The sequence below is a fragment of the Lutra lutra genome, chromosome 6 (genome assembly GCF_902655055.1).
Source record: "Lutra lutra chromosome 6, mLutLut1.2, whole genome shotgun sequence".
Lineage (NCBI taxonomy): Eukaryota > Metazoa > Chordata > Mammalia > Carnivora > Mustelidae > Lutra > Lutra lutra.
In genome coordinates, this window is record NC_062283.1 from 102,304,013 (window position 1) to 102,328,630 (window position 24,618).

Sequence of the window (24,618 nt, forward strand, 5' to 3'; positions counted from 1 at the left end):
AAGATTTTATTTATTTATTTATTTGACAAAGAAAGAGTGAGCAAGCAGGGGGAACAGCAGAGGGAAAGGGAGAAGCAGGCTCCCCGCTGAGCAGGAACACCCCCCCCACACACACACACAGCCCCGCAACATGGGACTTGATCCCAGGACCCTGGGATCATGACCTGAACTGAAGGCAGATGCTTAACTGACTGAGCCACCCAGATGCCCAGCTATTATTATCCTTAAGGAACTATAAAATACAGGCAGGCAGTGGAACAAATGTTTAATTAATCCTTTATCTTCAGTGCACACTTGTAAATCCAAGTTGTTAGAAGAAGGAAGAGTGACTTGTACCAAAGTCATAGTGCTGATGGCATTTAGAGCTCCAAGGACAAAAAACAAAATGTCACTATATTTTGGAGGAGGTAACACCTCTCCTGGCCACAAAAGGATGACAATGACATGAAACTGTTTTAAATATGACAAATGGGCATTCAGATCAGCCAGATATAGCCTCATTTTAAATACTCACAGCAATTCAAAATTCAGAGGGATAAAGATTTCTTTATAAGAATTCTGTAGAAATGCTCTAAATAGTGCTCCTGGTTTATTTAAAATATTTAGAGTTGAAATAAAAAATTTAAAACTCCTTGCTCTAGTTTTCATTTCCTAAGTTCCTAACCATGTGTCAGGCACTGTGCTTGGAGCTGGTAGAGATAAAAGGATAAAGAGGACTGAATCTCAAGCCTGTGCAGAGTACACCAGTCTGCTCATGAATAATTTTAATAGAATGACAAAAGGTCTCATTCCTTGAAACTACTTAATATCATAAACTCATTAAAATGGCATGCAAATTCTTTATAGAGATTCTTGTCACTACTAGGTTTAGGAGAAAGCACAGAAAGTAAGACATCATCTGGCATTAGAACCACTCTTGTTTTTTTCCAATGCTTAGCCTCAAAGAAACTCCACTGCTCTAACTCAGTCCTCTAACATCAACAACTACCATACCTGTACCTTCTAGGAATGCTGAAGTTAATTTCTCCCAAGCATACCAGTCCCTGAGTTAATTTAATCATCCTGTTATTGTGACCCTACCTTTCATGAAATTCCTATTCTTCCTTTCCTTACCAATCAAATCCCTGGTTATCTTTTATACCCTATTCACATATTACGTCAGTCAATTTTTCCCTGAGTTCCCCAGCTTGTTGGTCACTCTACTTGCTCATCTGTGCTTTCATAATTTGTAAAATCATTTAACTAGTATTAATTGAGTACTTTCTGTGTACTGGACCCATTTCTAGAGGCTGGGTATGCGAATGTAAAGAAAACAGCAAGAAAAATCCCTTCCTGCCTGATATAAAAAATCTGAGACGTGGATTGTATCATAAAGAAATAAATACACCATCAAGTAGTATTAATGCTAGGAAAAATAAAGTGGTACAACATCATACATTCTTTCCCTGACTGCCCCATTACCATTGAAGGGATGGAGAAATTCAAAAGGACTCGGAGGAAATAGCATTTGAGCAGAGATTTGATGGGAGTGGATCATTAAAAAAATCTAGTGGAAAATTACTTCAGGAAGAAACACTTGCAAAGGCCCTGAGGCAAGAACACATTTGGGAGCTCTAAGAGCAAGTAGGTCAATGTGTCCTGAACAATGTGATGATGGGGAGAGCAGGAGAGAGTTGAACCAAATCATGTAGTCTTTCAGGTTATGATCTTACTATGGTCAGGACTTTGGGATTTATTTTAAGCATTATGAGAGCCCACAGAAACGTTTGGACACAGGAATGACATGGTCTAATCCTGCAAGTATAATCTGGCCTCTCTGTACAGAACAGATCGTAGGGGTCAGGAGTGGAAGCAGCAAGATGAATTAAGAGGGGGATTAGTATGCTGAGAGGTAATGGTGGCACTTATTTTATATTTACTTATTTTTTTTTTTATGTAAACTGCTTAAAGATGGACCTTGATTCATTTTTTTATTGCCAGTATCTAGCAAATGCCTGTTATATACTAGATGTTCAAAATGTTCTTACAGAAGGAAGTAAAGAAGAAAAGAAGGGATGGTTAAAAAAAAAAAGCAAATAAAGGGTTTTGGGATTATTGAATCTAGTTAAAAGAAATTCAGATGTGAAAGCATTCCTCTTTCCAAACAGCAATACAAAAAGAAAAGTCCTCATTATTTCTTCAGTGAAAAGGACAAATTCGTTTTTATACTTAAAAAAATTGAAAATGTTAGATCCTACTCATGTCCCAATGCTAAATGAATATGCAATCATGAAGACAACTTTATTCTGCAAAGACTGACCAGTTGGTTTTAAGGAACGAATTGTTCATAGGAAATAGGAAGGAAAATGGCTTCTACTTTTTGGAGATGGGTAATATCTTTAATAGGATAGAAATAATTATCTCCCCCTTTCTCTCTTAGTGCATGGCACTGTGCTCTCTTGGGCTTTCAGAAAGTCAGGGTCATGGAGCAGATGGTCCATTATTAGGGTAGAGTAAAACAAGATAAATCTCTCATCTGAAATTAGTTTAACTTGGGAAGAAAATTTGCACTTTCACAGATGCACTTGAAGTTGGCACAAAAACGAGAACATGTTGAGTTTAAATCAATTTTGCTGGTCCCTTATGTTTTCTGTTAACTATTAAAGCATTAGTCAAATGCTTTTCTGCTGTATTTGGCAAAATCAAAATGAGGAATAAACTTTAATCTTAAATGTAATTATTAATCATCCAAAAATCATTTTAAGCAAGATGGTATTTGGTACTTCATTTAACAACCCCAATTCAGGCCCTGCTACAAGAAATATGACATTGGATTAGTTTCACTCATAAATCAGTCTTGGATAGGACAATCAGGAAAATGGGCAAGTGTCATGGTACCTGAGTCACTTGACTATATAGTAAAATACAAAAAAAAAAAAAAAAATTTAAAGCATGTGATTTACCTTGCCTAGAAATGTGGTAACAATGTCCTGATAAGTAATTTCAGATGGCTATGATGTCTTTCAGAAGTTGGGATTAAAAACATACCTACACTCAGACATAGGCTTAAAGTGTACATCCTGGGATGTCTAAGCATATACTAGACATTCAGGAAACTTCCACTTGGAATATCCTTAGTCCCTGGCACCTTATTTCACAGTTTTATTTTTACATTGCCTTGTGGGATCACAAGGTTGGTAAATAGTAATTCTATTTTTGAGTTGTTCAGGTGGAAAGCATTGGGGTCTCTAATTCCTATTTATCTCACATAATCCACATCTAATTGATCAATACATCCTGTCAGCTCCACCTTAAAATATATATCCAGAATCTTTCTACTTCTCACCCCTCCGTTGCCATCATTATCTCTCTCCTGGATTATTGCAGAAGCTTCTTAATTGTTTTCCTGCTTCTACCCTCATGCCCCCCTTAGCAGCCACAGGGATGCAGTTTAAAACATAAATTGCATTATATCCCTCCTCTTCTCAAATTTCCCAAAAGGTTTTCTATCAGAGTAAGAGACAAAGTCAAGAGAATATATGGTCCTGTGTAATCTGTGTTCTCAAGACCCTGTCATCTTTCTCACCTCATCTCCTATGACTTTTCCCGTATTCATTCTGCATCAGCCATACTGGCCTCCTCATTGTCTCTGACCATAAACCAAATATGCCCTTGCCTCAGGACCTTTGCATGTGCTGCTCTCTTTCTAAAGTGTTTTTCTCCAAGCATTTACACAGCCCTCTCCTTTATCTCCTTCAGGATTTTATTGAAATGTCATCCTATCAGTTTGGCCACCCTCTCTAAAATTACAATACAAAACCACACACGTTTATCTTCCCTTTTTGCTGTATTTTCTTCCTAGTATTCATTCCAACATAATAGATTGTATGTTTTATATATCTTGTCTTTCCCACAACTAGAATAGAAGCTTCAAGAGGGAAGAGATTTTTCTATGTTTACTATTATACCCTCCAGCAACTAGAAGAGTGCCTGGCACCCATTAAGAACTCAATAAATATTTGAATCATGATAAATGAATCACTTAATTTTTTTATTATTTTGGATTCTCCCTAGCCAAATTAATTTTGTTTAAAAATAAAAATCTAGATGGCTTAATTTAGGGTTTTGGCCAGATAGAGCATTTGTGAAAATCCTTGCCTTCAGCCATAAAATGAAAGTAATAAAAAATACCACAAATCTGGAAAGTATGAAATTTAGCATGAGGAAAAGAAGTATAATTGGTGGACAGGTTACTAAATCAAGAGGCTTAAGATCCATGAGCCTTTATTATAACTCAGGTAAATCTCAGAAACTAGAATGGAATACTCAGAAGAGGTAAAAACTAAGTTTTTAATCTCACACCTCTACTTCTATATGTTAGACAATTGACTCAGTCTCTGTCAATTGACTCAGTTTCTTCATCCGTAGTGATAAAGCTAAACTAGCTGACTTCTTAAGCTCTTTTCCTAAGCTCCACTGCCACAATTGCTTATTTACTTATAAAAGTAAAGACTTTTTTTTTTTATAACAGAACTAGTATGAGGAAGCCTTCATTGTTAAAAAGGAATTTACAGTAAGAATACTAGGGATTTTACAAAAAATGTTAAATATTGAAGACACAACTCTTAAGAAAGGATGAAACTGGGCCTTCGGCTTATAGAATCAAAAGTTTGAGGGTCTTTAATTAGAGTTCCACCATTAAAGTGAACTCAGTTCACATTCTTGAAAGAAGGAGTGTTTGTCAGATATTAACCCCCGTCCAATCAGATATTGCCATCGAACCTAGCCAGTCTCTGAAAGTTTTATTTTAGGGTTGATTTGAAAAATAATAAAAATATATTTTTAAGTATAAACATGTTCATGTTCACATGTGTGAATGCTTATTTATCCTCTTCCTTAAAACCCAACATAAGCAAGTACAGTAAGTCCTATCGTTTACTTGACATCTTAAAATATTATCCATTCTTTATTTTAGGATAAGTTTCTTTCACCCCTTCATAATACAGAGTTTGCCAAGCTTATACAGTGCTGGGCTGATCTGGAATAGATTTTGAATTCCTCTCAAACTTGATTCAATAATCTTGAATTCTTGTCAATCTTTTGGCAAACTAAGTTTAATTTGTAAATAAAAGGAAAAAAAAATCATTGAAACCTATTTTGAGGGCAGATTTCTATTCTGATTTCCCTGAACCAGATATTTGGAGTCTCTGTAGGCTTATTCTGATTTCTAAATTTCTTCTACTGATATTTATTTCCTAGATAACACTGGTAGAAATTAAATGGTTCACTGCTTTGGGGGAAATTTTACTCTTTGCTCAATAGTTTATATTTAAGGTACTTTCTCCTCCCTTGCTTTTCCTTCATCTGACAAGCTCCAGGCAGAATTTAAAGCAAGAATCCAATATACCTAAATGTTATAGTAATAAGATAGAAATGGGCTTTCCACAGAATCTTTCTTTAAAATTTATTGTTCACCAGTGCCCTCTCTTATCCCAATAAGTTTAATGAAATATATAGGTAGTGTCTTCCCGACAGAAGACTTCAAAAAACTAGGAAATTCAACAATATAAGATTTAAGACACATGTAATTATATTGGCATGTAAGCTGAACACCAATCATAGGTGTTCAATAGCAATAATTGCTTCTGAAATAGAAAATGTTAATATACTGTAAGAAGGTTTTGACAAGAGAACAATGAGTAAGGAATGGTAATAAATTTTGTCATTATAATTAAAGTCTCCCCCCGCCCAACTTCTGTTTTTCACCTTTCAAGACATTTAAAGTTGTAATAATTCCTCAGAAAAATTAGAAAAATAGTGGAAGCCTTCTAAGAGGCAAGGTAAAATGCACTAGGTTTGCTTAGCTCAGAGAAGAGGCTGGGGGTTTGATTTATTTTCAAACATTTGTAGCACTATTCTAGGACACCAGTGACCAGCTTCATTGTCACAAAGGGCAAACCAAGAAACAATGGGCTAAGATTCCAATGAAATATGGGAACACATCTCTAAGTGCATAAGGTAGTGGATGACACCTTTAGGTATACATTAGTTCACCTGAGAGCTTTAAAAAATACCAATGCCCCAGAACAATTAAATCATCTTCAGCATTGGTACTTTAAAAAAGTTCCTCAGGCGATGCTAAGAGACAGTTTAGGTTTAGGTTGAGAACACTGATGTGAAGCATGATTCTGTGATCCGTGATTCATGATTCTATGAAATGTACTTCAGTAGAGCATATTAAGACTTGAGCAAGTGAGGTACAGACAAAGAAAACATACCCATCATTCTCTAACAGTGCTTGTGTTCAAATCCCATTCCTATAAGAGGCTTGCATATTTTTTCCATATCTATGATTTCTTTTTTTTTTTTAATTTTTTTTTTAAGATTTTATTTATTTATTTGACAGATAGAGATCACAAGTAGGCAGAGAGGCAGGCAGAGAGAGAGAGGAGGAAGCAGGCTCCCTGCTGAGCAGAGAGCCCGATGTGGGGCTCGATCCCAGGACCCTGGGACCATGACCTGAGCCGAAGGCAGAGGCTTTAACCCACTGAGCCACCCAGGCGCCCCCATATCTATGATTTCTGAAGGATAACAATCCTATTTGGGGTCCAGAGTTTAGACATGGAATTGAAGTAGTGTTCTCTGGTTCCTGTAAGGGGTTACTCATTATGAAATCAAACCAGCTTCTTAAAGTTAACAGAAACAGATTTCTAAGTAGCTCTGAATCTGCACTCTAAGATTCACCTGCTCCTAGAGTTGCATCATTTTTTACAATAGTGCCAACACCACCTGTCTGGGCCCTAGAAGGACACTGCCCTCATCCCACCTCCAGCACTTTGGCTCAACTTTGGAAGCAAGCTGGAACTCTTTTCCCTTTGGAAGCAAGCTGGAACTCTAAGAAGAATAACAGTCCAATAAAAGACAATCTAGAGAGCATAAACCCAGATACGTTGACAAAATTTAAAATTCTATTTGTGTCACAGCCAGCTTATTTGTCAAACCTATTCGAATTCACCCACTGCCTTAAAACAACTATACTTGCCCACCAATACAGGCACAAGTGTAAATATCTGGGTAATATATTTCATTTGCTTTCACTTTACCTATCCCCATATGGTATTTCATAGTCTTGCCACATAGGTACCTCTTTCAATTCTACTTGATATCTTGCTGGTTAAATCCAAAGTGAGAAGATTAGATGCATTAGTTTTTAGGAGAAGAAGAAAAAAGCAGGATGATGAAGGGACGAAGGAGAGGGAGAAAAGAAATGAAGGAGAAGGAAAAGGGAAAGAAGAAGAGAAGAAGGAAAAATGATGATGATGAGGAATGGGGTAGTGAGGAAGGATATTTATAAAGAAAGTGATCCAACTATGTGTTGTCTGTAAAAATGTACTTTAAGTATAATGACTGATATTTTAAAAGTAAAGGGATGAGAGAAAGATATACCATGCCAACACCAATCAAAAGAAATCTGGAATAGCAGTACTAAATTCAGGCAAAAAGGACGTCAGAAGAAGGAAAAGATGGAGAGATAAATAGGAGCATTATATCATGATAAAGAATCAATTCTCCAAGAAAATATAAGAATCCTAAATGTGTGTGCATATAACAAAAGAGTGTGAAAATACAAGAGGCAGAGTTTTTCACTGGGTTCCAAGATGGTGACATAGAAAGACCATAAACTTGTCTCCTCCACAGACACAACAAATTCACACTTACATATAGAGCAATTCCTCCTCAAGAATAACTGAGGGCTGACTGAATAACAGAACGAAAGATAGAGAGACCACATAAGAATGGCAAGAGAGACAGAAATAAGAGAGTGAGGGGAACTCCCACTCCATACACTATAATCTGCAGTGGAGAGGGATAGTACTGAGGGACTGTGAGCAGATTTGTCTGCCCTGCAGCACAGATAAAAAGCCAAGGTTTAAAAGGGTAAGTAGTATGTAAAGGAACCAGCCCTAGAACCTCGCCAAATGGTGGGGAAGCTACTGGAAATCTCTCAGGGTTGGAAGGGCTAGTTAGTGCCATGGTTTATGTTCCCCCTCCACCTTGAAAGCATGGCTGGAAGCAGGTTCTGGGTGCCCTGGCCAGTCCATTGCTTCATGAGCCCCAGGCCCCTTGCCTAGTCCCAGCCATTCTACCAAGGCAACCCTAGCCACCCCACTAAGGCATCCTTACCATGGTACATTTTGCGACACCCCCCGGTCAGCTCTCACTTTAGACAGAAGTGAGTTAGCTCCAGCCATCTCACCAATGTGACACAGATGCATTGCACCCCAGAGCACTCCTGGCCAACACCACTGTGGCTCCAGATGGCTTGCTAGGACACCGCTGGCTAAGAGTGCTCTGGGACCTCCTGGCTCATGTCTGCTTTAGTTTCAGTCACCCCACCAGGGTATTCCTCACACTGAGTGCTTTGGGAACCTTCAGCCTGGGCCTGCCTTGGGTCCAGCCCTGCCAGAGCACTCCTGTTTGGAGCACTGAGACCCTACCTCCACACTCATCTTGGCTCCAACTTCCCTGCCAGGGCACCTACTGTGCTGAACACTCTGGGGTACACAGTCTTGTACCCATGTCAGTTTCAGCTACCGTTCAGGGTGCCCTCTACACTGAGAGCATAGGGACCACCCCAGCCCTCACCCACATTAGTTTTAGTTGTACTGCCAGGCAACCCTCTATACAGAGAGCTCTGGAACCCATTTGCTTGCACTCACTTCAGCTTCAGCTCTTCTGCCAGAGCATTCTATTCATGGAGAACCCCAGGACCACTTTGGCCCATGCCACTACAGCTCTGGTTATATCCCAAGGGCAGCCCCAGCATGGAGTGTCCTAAGACCTTCAGCCCACAGAACTACAGTTTCAGCTATCAGACAAAGTCACCAGGCATACATAGCCTACAAAGGGGATAAACAAGACCATATTTCCAAGTTTAGAAGTAGCTGTTCCTCCTAACTCATAGAAAGAAACACAGAATGTTAAGCAAAATAAGAAGATAGAGAAATATGCTCCAAACAAAAGAATAAGAAAAAAATCTAAACTAAAAAAATAAAAACTAAAAGTAATAGTGATAAATAGTATGTCTGATAAAGAGTTTAATGTAATGATCATAAAGATGCACACCAGATTGGAGAGAAGATTAGAAAAACTCATTGAGAACTTCAACAAAGTGAAAAGCATATGGAAGAGAACCAGAGTTGAAGAATATATAACTGAAATGAAAAAATACACTAAATGGAATCAACAGTAGATTAATGGAAGCAGAAGAAGGGATTAGCAATCTGGAAGACAGGGTAACGGAAAGCACCTTAACTGAATAGCACAAAGAAAGAAAACATAAATGAGATGAATTAAGGTATCTCTTAGACAACATCAAGTGAACAAACATTCACATTATAGAGGTCAAAGAAGAAGAAGGAGAAGAAAGAGGTAAGGGCAGCAAACTTATTTGCGGGAATAATAGCTAAAAAAAAATTTTCTAACCTAGGGAAGGAAAAAGATATTCAGGATCAGGAATCACAGAGAGTGCCAAACAAGATGAACCCAAGGAGGTTCACACCAAGAAACATAATAATTAAAATGTCAAAGATTAAAGATAAAGAAGGGATTTTAAAAGCAGCAAGAGATAAACAAAAAGTTACATATAAGGAAAACCCCATAGGGCTATCAGCTGATTTTTTTATCAAAAACGTTGCAGGCCAGAAGGGAATGGCATGACATATCCAAAGAGCTGAAAGGAAAATAACCAATGATCAAGAGTACTTGGGGCACCTGGGTGGCTAAGTGGGTTAAAGCCTCTGCCTTCAGCTGGGGTCATGGTCTCGCGGTCTTGGGATGAGCCGCATCCGGCTCTCTACTCAGCGGGGAGCCTGACTCTCTGCTACTTGTGATCTCTGTCAGTCAAATAAATAAATAAAATCCTTAAAAAAAAAAAAAGAATACTCTACATGTCAAGTTTATCATTTAGAACTAAAGGGGAGTTAAAGAGTTTCCCAGACAAACAAAAATTAAAGGAGTTCTTAACCACTGAACTGGCCTCAAAAGAATGTTAAAGGGACTTCTTTAAGCAGAGAAGAAAAAGTCTCCTTTAGAAGTAAGAAAATTATGCATAAAAAGATGTAAAATTTGATAATATATACATAAAATGTGGAGGATAGAATAATTAAGAAGTGATTTTAGAATGTGTTTTAACTTAAGTGAACATCAACATAATATAGACTGCTATATGCTTAGGATGTTATATATGAACCTTATGGTAATCACAAATCCATAACTTAAGATAGATAAACAAAAAATAATGAAAGCCGACATATAACAATATAAAAAGTCATTAATCACAAAGAAGGTAGGTGAGAGAAGAAAGGAACAGACAGGAACTACAAGTAACACAAAAAACAATTTAAAAAGGGAAATTAGTACATATCTATCAATAACTGCTTTAAATGTAAATGATCTAAATGCTCTAATCAGAAGACACAGAGTGAGGGAATGGATTTTTTTTTAAAAGATGTATTTCTATGCTGCCTACAAGAGACTCACTTCAGATGTAAAGATACATACAGACTGAAAGTGAGAGGATGAAAAAAATATATTTCATGCAAATGGAAGCAAAAAAACAAAAACAAAAACAAAAAACCCAAGATAGCAATACTTATATCAGACAAGATAGACTTTAAAACAGAGACTACAGCAAGAAACAAAGACATAATATAATGACAAAAGGATCAATCCAATAAAAGGATATAATAGTTATAAATATCTATGTATCCAACATTGTGATACCTAAATACATAAAGCAAATATTAATAGACATAAGGGGAGAAATTGACAGTAATATAATAATAGTAAGAGATTTTAATAGCCCACCACAATCAATGGCTGGATCATCCAGGCAGAAAGTCAGTAACAAAGTGTCTTTGAACAACACATTAAACCAGACAGACTTTATAGGTATATACAGAACATCTATCCAAAAAACAGAATATACATTCTTTTTAAGTGCACATGGGATATTCTTTTTTTTTTAATTTTTTTTAATTTTTTTTTTATTTATTCGAGAGAGAGACAGAGTGAGAGACCATGAGAGGAGACAGAGAGAGAAGCAGACTCCCCATGGAGCTGGGAGCCCGATGTGGGACTCGATCCCAGGACTCCGGGATCATGACCTGAGCTGAAGGCAGTCGCTTAACCAACTGAGCCACCCAGGTGCCCCACACATGGGATATTCTTGAGGATAGATGACATGTTAGGTCACAAGAGAAGCCTCAATAAACCCAAGAAGACTGAAGTCATATAAAACATCTTTTCTGAACTCAACAGCATGAAACTAGAAATCAAGCACAAGAAAAAAAACTGTAAAAAAAAATGTGGAAGCTAAACAACATGCTACTAAACTGTGTCAATGAGGAAATTAAAAAGAAATTAAGATACATGTTAACAAATGAAAATGAAAACACAATGGTCCAAAGTCTTTCAGATGCAGCAAGTTCTAAGATAGAAATTCCTAACAGTTTGAGGAAATTTGAAATCTGTCTCAGAACAAGAAAAATTTCAAATAACCATTCTAACCTTATACCTCAAGGAATTTTAAAAAAGCAGAAGACAAAGCCCAATGTTAGTAGAAAAAGGAAATAATGAAGATTAGAGTGGAAATAAATGAAATAGAGAAAAGGTCAATGAAACCAAGACCTGGTTCTTTGAAAAGTTAAACCACACTGATATACTCTTAGTAAAACTCATCAAGAAAAAATGGAGAATACCCAAACAAACAAAAATCCAAAACTAAAGAGAAGAAGTAACAACTGACCCCATAGAAATTAAAAAAATTATGAGACTACTCTGAATAACTATATGCCAATAAACTGGACAACCTAGAAGAAATGATAAATCCTAGAAAAATACAATCTTCCAAAACAGAATCAGGAAGAAACAGAAAATTTGAATAATTATTAGTAACAACATTTAATTGGTAATCAAAAACTCCCAACAATTAAAAGTCCAGGACCAGATGGCTTCAAAGGTAAATCCTACCAAACATTAAAGATGAGTTAATATTTATTCTCCTCAAATTATTCCAAAAGTAGAAGAGGAAGGAAAGCAGGCAAATACACTCTACAAATCTGGCACCATCCTGATACCAAAAGCAGACAAAGACATTTAAAAAAAAAAAGAAAACTATAGGCCAACAACTCTGATGAACATAGATGCAAAATCCTCAACAAAATATGAGCAATCTGCATTCAACAATACATGAAAAGAATCATTCACTACAGCCAAGTGGGATATATCTCAGGGATGCAAGGATGGTTCAATATTTACAAATCAATCGATGTGATACAATACATTAACAAAATGAAGGATAAAAATCATATAATCATCTCAATAGATACATTAGACATTATTCATTAGACATTAGACATAATTCAACATCCATTCATAATACTATTTCTCAACAAACTGGGGTTAGTAGGAACATACCTCAGCATAGTAAAGACCATAAATGAAAAATCCACAGCTAACATCATACTCAATGGTGAAAAATTAAGAGCCTTTGCTCTAAGATTAGGAATGAGAAAAGATGCCCACTCTTACCACTTTATTCAGCCCCAGCCACCCCACTAAGGCATCCTTACCATGGTACATTTTGGGATACACCGTGTCAGCTCTCACTTTAGCTCCAACCATCTCACCAATGTGACACAGATGCATTGCACCCCAGAACACTCCTGACCAACACCACTTTGGCTCTAGATGGCTTGCTAGGACAGCGCTGGCTAAGAGTGCTCTGGGACCTCCTGGCTCATGTCTGCTTTAGTTTCAGCCACCCCACCAGGGTATGAAGTGTGAAGCACTGGAAGTCCTAGCCGCAGCAATCACATAAGAAAAAGGAATAAAAAGCATCCAAATTGATAAGAAAGAAGTTAAACTGTCACTATTTGCAAATGATATGATGCTACAGTGGAAAACACTGAAGACTCCACCAAAAACCTATTAGCAGTAATAAATGAATTCAGTAAGGTTGTAGGATACAAAATTAATATGCAGAATTGGTTGCATACACTAACAATGAAGTAGCAGAAAGAAAAAAAATTAAGAAAATAATTTTCTTATTACTTATTTACTTATTTTTTAGAGAGAGAGCACAAGCAGGAGGGACAGAGGGAGAGGGAGAGAGAATCACAAGCAGGTGCCACACCCTGTGTAGAGCCAGATGTGGGACTCCATCTCATGACCCTGATCCAAGCCGAAATCAAAAGTTGGATGTTCAACCAACTGAGCTATCCAGGTGCCCCAAGGAAACAAGTTATAATTGTACCAAAATTAAGAAAATATTTAGGAATAAACTTTACCAAAGAGGTTAAAGACCTGTACTCTGAAAACCATAAAACATAGATAAAAGAAATTGAAGAGGACACAAGGAAATGGAAAGAAATTCCATGCCCATGGATTGGGAGAAGAAATACTGTTAAAATGTCCATACTACCCAAAGCAATATATAGATATAATGCAATCCCTATCAAAATACGAACAGCATTTTTCACAGAATGAGAACACAGAATTCAAAAATTTGTGTCAAACCACAAAAAATTGCCTAATAGCCAAAGCAATATTGAGAAAAAAACAAAGCTGGAGGTATCACAATATTAGATATCAAGATATACTGCAAAGCTACAGTAATAAATACAGTATGGTACTCTGTACAGTATGGTATAAAGCAGTATGTTATAGAAACAGACATATAGATCAATGGAACAAGATAGAGAGTCCAGAAATAAATCCACACTTGTATGATTAATTAATCCATGAAAAAGGAGGCAAGAATATGCAATGGGGAAAAGACAGTTTCTTCATTACATGATGCTGATAAAATTGGACAGTTACATGCAAAAGAATAAAATTGGATCACTTTCTTATGCCATATACAAAATAAATTAAAAATGGACTAAAGACTTAAATGTGAGGTCTGAAACCATAAAACTCTTAGAAGAAAACACAGGCAATAATATCTTTGACATAGACCCTAGCAACATTTTTCTAAATATGTCTCTTCAATAAATAAATAAGTCTCTTCAGGCAAGTGAAACAAAAGTAAAAATAAACTATTGTGACTATAACAAAAAAAAAAAGCTTTTACACAGCAAAAGAGAACATCAACAAAATGAAAAGGCAATCTACTTAACAGGAGAAGATATTTGCAAATAATATATTTGATAAGGGTTTAACATCTAAAATATTCAAGAATTTAAGCACCTCAACACCAAAAAAAAAAAAAATCTGGTTATGAAAATGAGCAGAGGACGTGAACAGATATTTTGCCAAGGAAGACACATAGATGGCCAACAGACACATGAAAAGATGCTCAATAACACTAATCATCAGGCAAATGCAATCAAAGTCACAAGGAGAAGTCACCTTATACCTGTCAGGATGGCTAGAATCAAACAGCCAAGGGATAACAAATGTTTGTGAGAATGTAAAAGAAAAGGAACCCTTGTACACTATTGGTAGAAATGTAAATGGTACAGCCACTATGGAAAACATTATAGAGTTTTCTCAAAAAATTAAAAATAGAAATACCATATGATACAGTGATTCCAGTACTGGGTATTTACCCAAAGAAAATGAAAATACTAAAACAAGTATATGCATCCCTATGTTTATTGCAGCATTATTTATAATGGTCAAAATAGGAAAGAAAACCAAGTGTCCGGTAATAGATGAATGATGCATAAAGGAGATGCAGTGTGTGTGTGTGTGTGTGTGCGTGTGTGTGTTTGTGTGTGTGTACATATACACATAATGGAATATTACTCAGCCATAAAAATAAATGACATTTTGCCACTTGTGACAACATGGATGGATCTAAAGGATATTATGTTAAGTAAAATCAATCAGAGCATTACCAATATCATATGATTTCACTTATATGTGGAATCTAAAACAAAACAAAGACACAAAGCAGAAACAGACCCATAAATGCAAAGAAAAAAACTGATGGTTGCCAGAGGAAAGATGAGGGGGAGATGGAAAAAAATGGGTGAAGGGGAATGGGAGGTAGAGGCTTCCACTTATGGAATAAATAATTCACAGAGATAAATGGTACACCATAGAGAATATAGTCAATGGTATTGTAATAATGTTGTAAGGTGACAGATGGTAGCTACACCTGTAAGCATCGCATAATGTACAGTCTTGTGGAATCACTATGTTTTATACTTGAAACTAATGTAACATTGTGGACAACTGTACTTCCATAGAAAGAGAGTAAATCTGCCATCATGAGAGGAAAAAAATACATGTGTGTGTGTTTAGTAATAGATGTTAATCTTTGTAGATGTAGTAATCTTTGGTTGTCATCATGAGAGGAAAAAATTACGTGTGTGTGTGTGTGTGTGTGTGTGTAGTAATAGATGTTAACAAACTTATTGTTAATCACTGTGGTACTAAACTTCTTGTAGTATTCATTTCACAATACATGTAAGACAAATCATTATGTTGTAGAGCCTAAATTTACACAGTGTTATATGGCAATCATATCTCAATTTTAAAAAGAAAAAAATGCACATGGCAAAACTGACAACTGAATGGAGAAATAAATCCATTCTTAATTGAAAACTTCAACACCTCTTTCACTATTTGATAGAACAAACAGGAAGAAAATCAGCAGGGTGTAGGTGACTAAACAGCACTACCAATCAACTTGATCTAATTGACATTTATAGAAAACTTCATTCGATAACAGAGTTTACATTTTTCTCAAGATTACATTCAATATTCACCAAAATACACATTTTAGGCCATAAAGCACATCTTAATAAACTTAAAAGAATAGAAATCATACAAAGTATGTTTTCAGACCACAATTAATTAGAAATAAACTAGAATTAGAATTAAACTAGAAATAAATTAGAGAGCTAGAAAATACCAGACATTTGAAAATTAATACAATTCTAAATAACTAATGACTCAAAGAAGTCCCCAAAGAAATTTTAAAATATTTTGAATTCAGTTAAAATTAAAACACATCATCAAAATTGGTGGGATGAACCAAGAACAGGATATAGAGGGCAGCTTAGGGAATTAAATATTTGTATTTGAAAATAAGAAATGTAAAATAAAAAACCCAAGATTTCACTTTAGGAAATTAGAGAAAGAAGAACAATTTAAGTAATATAAATCAATGAAATTGGAAACAAGAAACCAATAGAGAAAATTGTTCTAAAACTTTAGTTCTTTGAAAACATTAACAAAATTAATAAACTTCTAAGTAAGCCAATCAAGAAAAAATGAGAGACGACACAAATTACTAATATCAGAAACAAAAAGAGATCAACACTACTGATAAGAAAACATTACAAAAGACTTTATTCTGCAAATTTGATCATGTTGGTAAAATAAACAAATTCTCTGAAAAACACAAACTACCAAAATACATGCAAAAAGAAAGAGATAACCTAAACAGCTGTATACTTACTATTGAAATTGAATCAGTATTTTAAAACCTCTTAAAAAGTAATTACCAGGTTCAGGTGTTTTCACTGTTGAGTTCCACCAAATATTTAAGGAAAAAATGTACCTCTTCTCTACAATCTTTTCTAGAAAATACAAGAAGAGAGAGTATGTTTTAATTTAGTCTCTGAAGCCAAAATTACTGTAATATGTTAAACAGATGGCATTACGAGGAAGGAAAACAACAGGAAAATACCTCTCATGATCACAGATGCAAAAATCTTCCCTGGTGGTCTAGTGGTTAGGATTCGGCGCTCTCACAGATGCAAAAATCTTCAACAAAACACCAGCAAATAGAATCCACCAATATGTAAAAATAATTACACACCAGGAATATATGAGCTTTATTTCAGAAATCTAAAGCTGGCTTAACATTTAAAAATCTACTAGTGAAATGCACCATGTGAGCAGGCAAAGATGAGAAAGATGAAAGATGCTGAAAAACATTTGACAAAATCCAACACCCATTGATGATGAAAAAAAAATTCTCGATACTCTGGAACAGATGGGAGCTTTCTCAACTTGATAAAGAATATCTACCAAAAAAACCCTACATTTAATATCATAGTTAATGATAAAAAACGGGAGCCTCCCCACTAAGTTTGAGAAAAAGAGATCAGCTTACCATCTCATACTGAAAGCCCTACCTGGTACAATAAAACAAAAAATAAGAGAAAATTAGACTACAAAGAAAGGAAAAACTGCTTTTATTTGTAGATGACATGAGCATATAAAAATCCTCAAAGAATCTATAGAAAAACACTCCTAGAACTAATAAGCGTGTATAGCAACATCACATTGTACAACATTAATACATAAAATTCAATTCCTTTTCTATATAGCAGTAATGAATAACTGAAATTAAAAATTCAGAAAGTTCTATTTACAATGGCACAAGAAAGGGAAATCCTTAGGTACAAATTTAACAACACGTATAAAAATGTATGCTGAAATCTACAAAACACTAATGGAAGAAATCGAAGATTTAAGTAAATGGAGACATTCCATGCGTCTGTAACAAAAGGCTCAATACTCGTACATTGACAATTCTTCACAAATTAATCAGTTTATTCAACACAATCACTATCAAAATCTGAGCAACCACTGGTGAAGTGTCTGCTGTCAGCCCAGGCCATGATCCCAGGGTTCTGGGATAGAGCCCTGCATCTGCATTCTGCTCAGAGGGGAGTTTGCTTCTCCCTCCCTCTACCTCTTTCCTCGGCTTGTGCACACTCTTGCACTCCCTCTCTCTAAAATAAGTAAAATCTTAAAAAAAAAATTCTGAACAAGCTATTTCATAAATACCAACATACTGTCTAAAATTTATATGGAAAGGCAAAGGATACAGATGGGCAATAAAATATTGAAGAATAGTAACAATGGAGGACTTACATTATTTGACTTCAAGACTTATGAAGCTATAGTGACCAAGAGAGTATAAAGAATGGCAGATGTTAGGAGCCAGGTTTCCCAGTGTTGGAGTAAGAAGTTATAGACAAGTAGGGGGAGAAGTCTAGAAGGGCTGATGTGGTAATAGATTATAGTTAATGACAGTATGAACTCATGTGTAACTTAATATAAATATTTATAGATATGTGTAGGTATAAGTATTATTATAAATACATATATGTATGGGTATACACACACACACATAGTTTGCTCTGTCAGCTGAGAGGGCCTAGTAGGTTTGACACTCAGGTAGCAATTAGTACAACGAGGGCACAGAACTTGGCTTCTAACGCAATTCTCCAATAAAAGGAAGTAGGGCTCCTTAGAGAAATGACCACCTAGTAGGCTGTGTCAGAGGATATACAAGATGCAGATGGATAATGATGCTATAAATATCAGGATACATGTATCCCTTTGAAACAGTATTTTTGTATTCTTTGGATAAATGCCTAGTAATGCAACTGCTGCACTATATGGTAGTTTTACTTTTAATTTTTGGAGGAAGCTCTATACTGTTTTTCAGAGTGGCTGCTCCAGTTTGCATTCCCACCAACAGTGCAAGAGAGCTCCCCTTTCCCTACATCCTCGTTAACACCTATTTCTTGTGTTGTTGATTTTAGCCATTCTGACAGGTGTGAAGTGCTCAGTAGGTGGGGGAATGAGTTAAACAGGTGATGAGGATTAAGGAATACACTTGTGATGAGAACCAGGTGATATATGGAAGTGTTAAATCATATATCTATAATATATATATATAATATCTATATATATAATATATAGATATAAATATAAAAATCTATAATCATAAACTATATTGTACACTTGAGGCTAATATTACACTCTATATGAACTAAATGGAATTTAAATAAAAAAACAAAACAAAAGATGCACTCAGAACATCTTGTAATGCTAGAAAAACAAAACAAAAAAAAACCTCTAAAAAACAGAAACTAACCACAAACCAAAAAAATACATAGTGATGCTAAAGGGATACAGGAGTCAGCTGAAAGATCTATTGGATGATAATCCAAAATGTAAAACAATTATCCATGAGTCCACACTAACACAAATGAATGATTGAATAAATAAATCAGGAGAATAGATAAATTTCCCATCTAGAAGAACTCCAAATAAGTTATACAATATTCTTCATTCACAGAGGTAGAACTCAATTCCCCATTCCTTAGTGTGAACTGCACATAGTGACTTCCTTCCAAAGAGTATAGTTTGGAAAGGGGAGAGAAAAGGATAACACTATAGTGGAGAACTGTGAGAAATACTACTTCATCCAGGAGCTCAAGGGTAACAGCAATAGTGATAAGTCATATTGTGTTTAGATTTTATTTATTTGAGAAAGAGAGAGACAGACACTGACAGAGATAACGAGAGTGAGCACACCCAGAGAGGAGAGGGAGAAGCAGGCTTCTGTTGAGCAATAAGCCCAGTGTGGGGCTCCATCACAGGATCCTGGGGTCACAACCAGAGTGGAAGACAGATGCTTAACCAACTGAGCCACCCAGGTGTCCCATGATAAGTCAAATTGACAGGATTTGTTAATATGTTATGATGAGAATGGTGCTTTAACTCTGTGGGTTTTCTCCCCAAAACCCATCACTGAGAAACTAGCACAGCCAAGAAGAAGTAGGAAATACCACAAAGAAACATATGTGGTACTCTGAATGGGATCCTGGTATAGAAAAAGGATATTTGGTAAAAGTAAAGAAAATCTGAGTAAAGTATGGACTTCATTAATAATGTTAATAATTAATAATATTGGTTCATTAGCTATAACAAATTACTAATATAGTAATATGAGATGTTAATGATAGAGAAACCTGGGTATAGGATACAAGGGAACTCTGTACTCTCTTCATAACTTTTCTATAAATCTGGAACTATTAAAATGAAAAGTCTGTTTTTAAAAAACTGAGCAAGCATTTTTTATACTCCTATTTTCCACTTTAACTTCTCTTCTTCCATGTTTATGGTTATTGATGTTTTACTGAAGTCTTCAGTTTGAAAAAAGTTTTATGGCTGAAAAAAAATACACTTCCAAATGGCATAAGTCGTTAGATTGCACACATATATGTAGGGAACAAACCTAATAATTTTTAAATTTATTTTTGCATATATTAAATGTTTGCTATGTTGACAGAGTTCTTTGATCAAATAGCAAGAATCATAACTATAGAGTAACAAAGAGCAGTGTGAACAAGACTTTTAGACAGTATTTTATCACTAAAATGACCCTGGTCGAATAGTTGTGCTAACTAATAACATCACAGCTCTTAAAACTAACAAAATGATCACATCAACAATAGATGAAGGATTATAAGCATTAACTAGATAAATCTAGATATGTCTGAAATGTCCTTTCTCAGTTCTGACCTTCCAACAAAGTAAGCACTATTTCTATACTCTGCATATTCTGGCCTAAAAATGAAACTTATCATTCTGACAGGAAGTAGGGTTTCTCTCCCTTTGTGATAACATCTCTGCCTCTCTTAAAATTTGCCACAATTAGAATGGTTCCCACTCCTGCCTCTCCCTCTCCTGTCACATCCTTAGAAATGTCCTCCTGTTTCTCTACTATATAGAAATAGAACTGCTTTGCTTTTTTTTCTTTTAGAACTGCCTTGCTTTTTATTAGTGCAATCCATTTGCATGAGAAAACAAAATTTTATAGACAGAAATGATACTCAGAATGCCACAAATCTACTTCCAAAGGGACAGTATCCTCTGGATGGAAATGGAAAAAGCAGAATTTTAAAATGTATGATCTGCAGAATTTCAAAATGTATGATCTAACAGATCTAATTTCACTTAGTGATAATATTTATATAGGATACCAATGAACTTCTCCCACTGCTTCTCAACTGGGAGGGATTTGGGGCTATAGGCATCCTAGCTTTTTCCTTAAGATAGCTTAACCTTTAACCACATTTAAATGGAAAAGCAATTCAAAATACCTTTTCAAAGTCAATTTAGGTAAAACAATCCTTTTCTCATGTGAGTTCTGTAAAAATAACATAATAACTAAGCTGGAAGTAAAAATACAAGATGGCCTTGGCTCCCAAAGAAAATCTGGAAAAGTTAAACTAACTTATAAATATCAAATGTTTTCACCATGGGAACAGAAGTGCAAATAAATGAAAGCTGTATGAACAGCTTCACTTTACATAACTAACATTTACTGAGAATTTCTCATGTGTCTCACTGACCTTAGCATATATGGAGAATTATATTTTCAGTTTGGATTATTTTTGAATGGGCTGAATGAAATAGTTGGCTACAATAAATATACAGGTTACTTCTGATTTTTAAAAAATGCTTTTTTAAAAATTGCCACTTTTTATTTCTTTAAATCATCTCATTGCACTTAGAGCCATCTGTGACAGAGAGGAGGATGAGCTACTATTTTCATAATATCTTTTGCAGATTGTTCCATTATGACCATACTGATCATAATTTATGCAAGTTTATACTGTGCAAGTTTATACTACCTTATTTGTAGTTTGTACAAGTTTATATTACCTTATTTGTAGTATAATGAACCAGTATTTCCATATAGCTACACAATTATTTTTAGGTTCATTAATAATATTTTGTAAGAATAAATTAATGCAGTATTAAGATATTGAGAGGTGTCTAAAGATGACTTCTAGAAAAATTGTTAAGAGTGGGAAATGAGGGGCGCCTGGGTGGCTCAGTGGGTTAAAGCCTCTGCCTTTGGCTCAGGTCATGATCTCAGAGTCCTGTGATCAAGCCCTACATTAGGCTCTCTGCTCAGTGTGGAGCTTGCTTCCCCCCTCCCCACCCTCTCTCTGCCTGCCTCTTTGCCTACTTGTGATCTCTGTCTGCCAAATAAATAAATAAAATCTTTAAAAAAAAAAAAAGAGTGGGAAATGATGCGGGGACAGCTATTCCACCAAACAGTCATGACCCACTTCAGTCGTTTGAAGTTATCTTTAAGAAGTGACCACTCAATCATAGATTACACTTGCCAGTCATCCTTGTATCTCAATAGGGCTTTGTAATTAATTCCTGTCAATGGAATGTGAGCAGAAGTAATATGTGACACTTTTGGGTCAAGGTATTTTTGAAGTGGAAATAGTTTTTGTTATGTTCACTTTCCCTCTCTGCCGGATGAATATCAATCCAAGATGATCTTTGAAGACATTTGTTGATGATGTTACAATCTCCAATGTCCTAGGTCCCTGAATGACTATACGAAGTAGAATCCTCTATGCCTCTAACCAAAAAGCACCTGCACAGTAAAGTTAAACCTAAGCATTTATTGTTATTAGGGCATTGTAATTTGGGCATTGGCTTTTTAAAATAGCAAGCATCACCCCACCTAACACAGCAAAGAAACACTTTACCAAGCCTCCAGAAACATAATCAACTGCTTTAAAGTCCAGGATAACCTGGATGTGCAAAGAGTGGAGCAATGTTGGGCACTAACCTTGAATCAAAATAGCCACACATAAATCCTACATAATAAAGCCGTAAAACAAATCCTAAATAAACCAGTTGTCTTGGGTATAAGTTTAAAAAAACATGGAAGTTAATATACAATTTAAATGTTTTAAACATTTTTTTTCCTACAGCAAAACAGGTCGATGCTTATTTAAGCATTATCTTTAAAGATTGTTACCACTTTTAAAAATCATGGTGGCATTCCAGGGCTAGTAAAATAATATTTACATGATCATAGAATACACTTGTTATTATAGATATGAACCTAAAAATTGCAACTGCAGTTAGCAGTATCATTTTCTAATACATCTAGTATTATGAAAGAAGAGCTTAAAAAGGAGATCAGTTTCACTTGCCACTAAAAAGAAGTTGGTGTTTACTAAGTTGGTTTCCAGGGAATTGGTATCCTCCAACAGAATAGCTCTTTTAAAGACCTGTTTTTCTATGACCTAACTAAATCCATGCTGTCAACTAATACTTCTTTATGGGGGAAATATTTAGCACCTTATTAGAGAAAGAATGGAAGATGATTAGCTTTTCAGGAGAATACGGATCTTATTAGCAGGTTAGTTAGCCCCAAATGCTCCAAGAACATGTGATAGAGTAAGACACCCAAAGCACATAAAGTCTATGCTTGTGTGTCTTTTTTAAATCAAGGTGTCATTTTTTGAGCCCTTTTACAATCTCCTTTTATTCCTCTCCATTTGCCCTTAGCACTATTTGGTGGGAATAAAAAAAGAGATAAAAGTATCAACAAGTGGGGATGCCTGGGTGGCTCAGTTGATTGGACGACTGCCTTCAGCTCAGGTCATGGTCCCGGAGTCCCAGGATTGAGTCCCGGATCGGGCTCCCGGCTCCTTGGAGAGTCTGCTTCTCCCTCTGACCTTGTCCTCGCTCATGCTCTCTCTCAATGTCTCTCTCCCAAATAAATAAATAAAATCTTAAAAGAAAAAAGTATCAACAAGTGAATTTTGCTACTTTTGGAACTTCAAAAAAAATCAGAAAACAATAAAGAACTTATGAAAGGTGTGAGGTTTCACTCTACTTGTAAGTTAACAAGTCAGCCTTTCAGTTTCATGGATGCTACCAAAAGACACAAGACACTTAGGTCAGAGACAAAGGAACTTACTACTCACCAATGCCAGTAGTCAGAGCATCAGAAGTTATCATACTTCCTCAACCTAATTTCCAGATTTTTGAGTCCAAGACAGTGGCATAGGAAGATCCTGAATTAACTTGTGCCCACAGACACAGCAAATCACCTATATTGAGAGCAATTCCTCCTGAAGAACTGAGGGCTGACTGAACAGCTTCTGTGTAATAAAGGATAGAAGAACCACATAGAGAAGGATAGGAGAGACAGAAACAGAGTAACCATGGCACCCACAGTACCACCCACAGTAGAAAAGGGTATCACTAGAGGACCAGCACATAGATTCACCCAACCTAAAGTATAACAAAAATAAAAACAAAAACAAAAAACAAAAGCAAGCAAACACACACACACACACACACACACACACACACACACACGCACACAGTTTAAAGGGGAACTATTGTAAGGGACATACCCTAGAGCATCTGCCAAATGGTAGGAAAAACTGCTGGAACTCTCTCTGGGGTCAGAGGTGCTAGCAAGCACCATTGTTTATATTTCCCCTTCACCTTGGTACTGCAGACAGCAGCAAGGTCTAGGTGGTCTAGCCAACCTGCTAGAGCCACTGCAGTGAGCTTTGGTCCCCTAGCCCACAACAGCTCTAGCCATTCCCCCACAAAGTGACCCCTGCCAGTAGCTGCTCTAATTCCATCCATCGCACCAAAGCAGCCATAGAATGGCATTCACTGGGAAATCCCCAGCCATCCTACCAAGGCACTCCCTGCACAAAGCACACTGGCTATGTCCACTCTGGTTCCAGCCATCTCAGAGTGTAACCCCGGTCAGCACATCTTGGAAACCCCCTGACCGCATGGGCTTCAATTTCAGCTAACCAGAGCAGCTCTGGCACAGTGTCCAGGAACACCTGGCCAAAGGCCAATGAAGCTCTAACCAGCCCATCAGGGTGACCACACAGCAAAACACCCTGGAACTCCTGACCTGCACCTATTCCAGCTTCAACCAACCACCTGAAGCCACTAAAGAACATGCAGTCAACAGTGGGGATATTCTGACACAAGGCCACTCTTTTAAGACTAGAGAGA

At 36.2% G+C, this 24,618-nt stretch overlaps 1 pseudogene; it reads right to left on the bottom strand.

Annotated features, from left to right (window-relative positions):
• LOC125101644 (glyceraldehyde-3-phosphate dehydrogenase-like) overlaps nucleotides 1-24,231 on the bottom strand; it is a 35,678-nt pseudogene extending 11,447 nt beyond the window's left edge.
• Nucleotides 24,232-24,618: the final 387 nt, after the last annotated feature.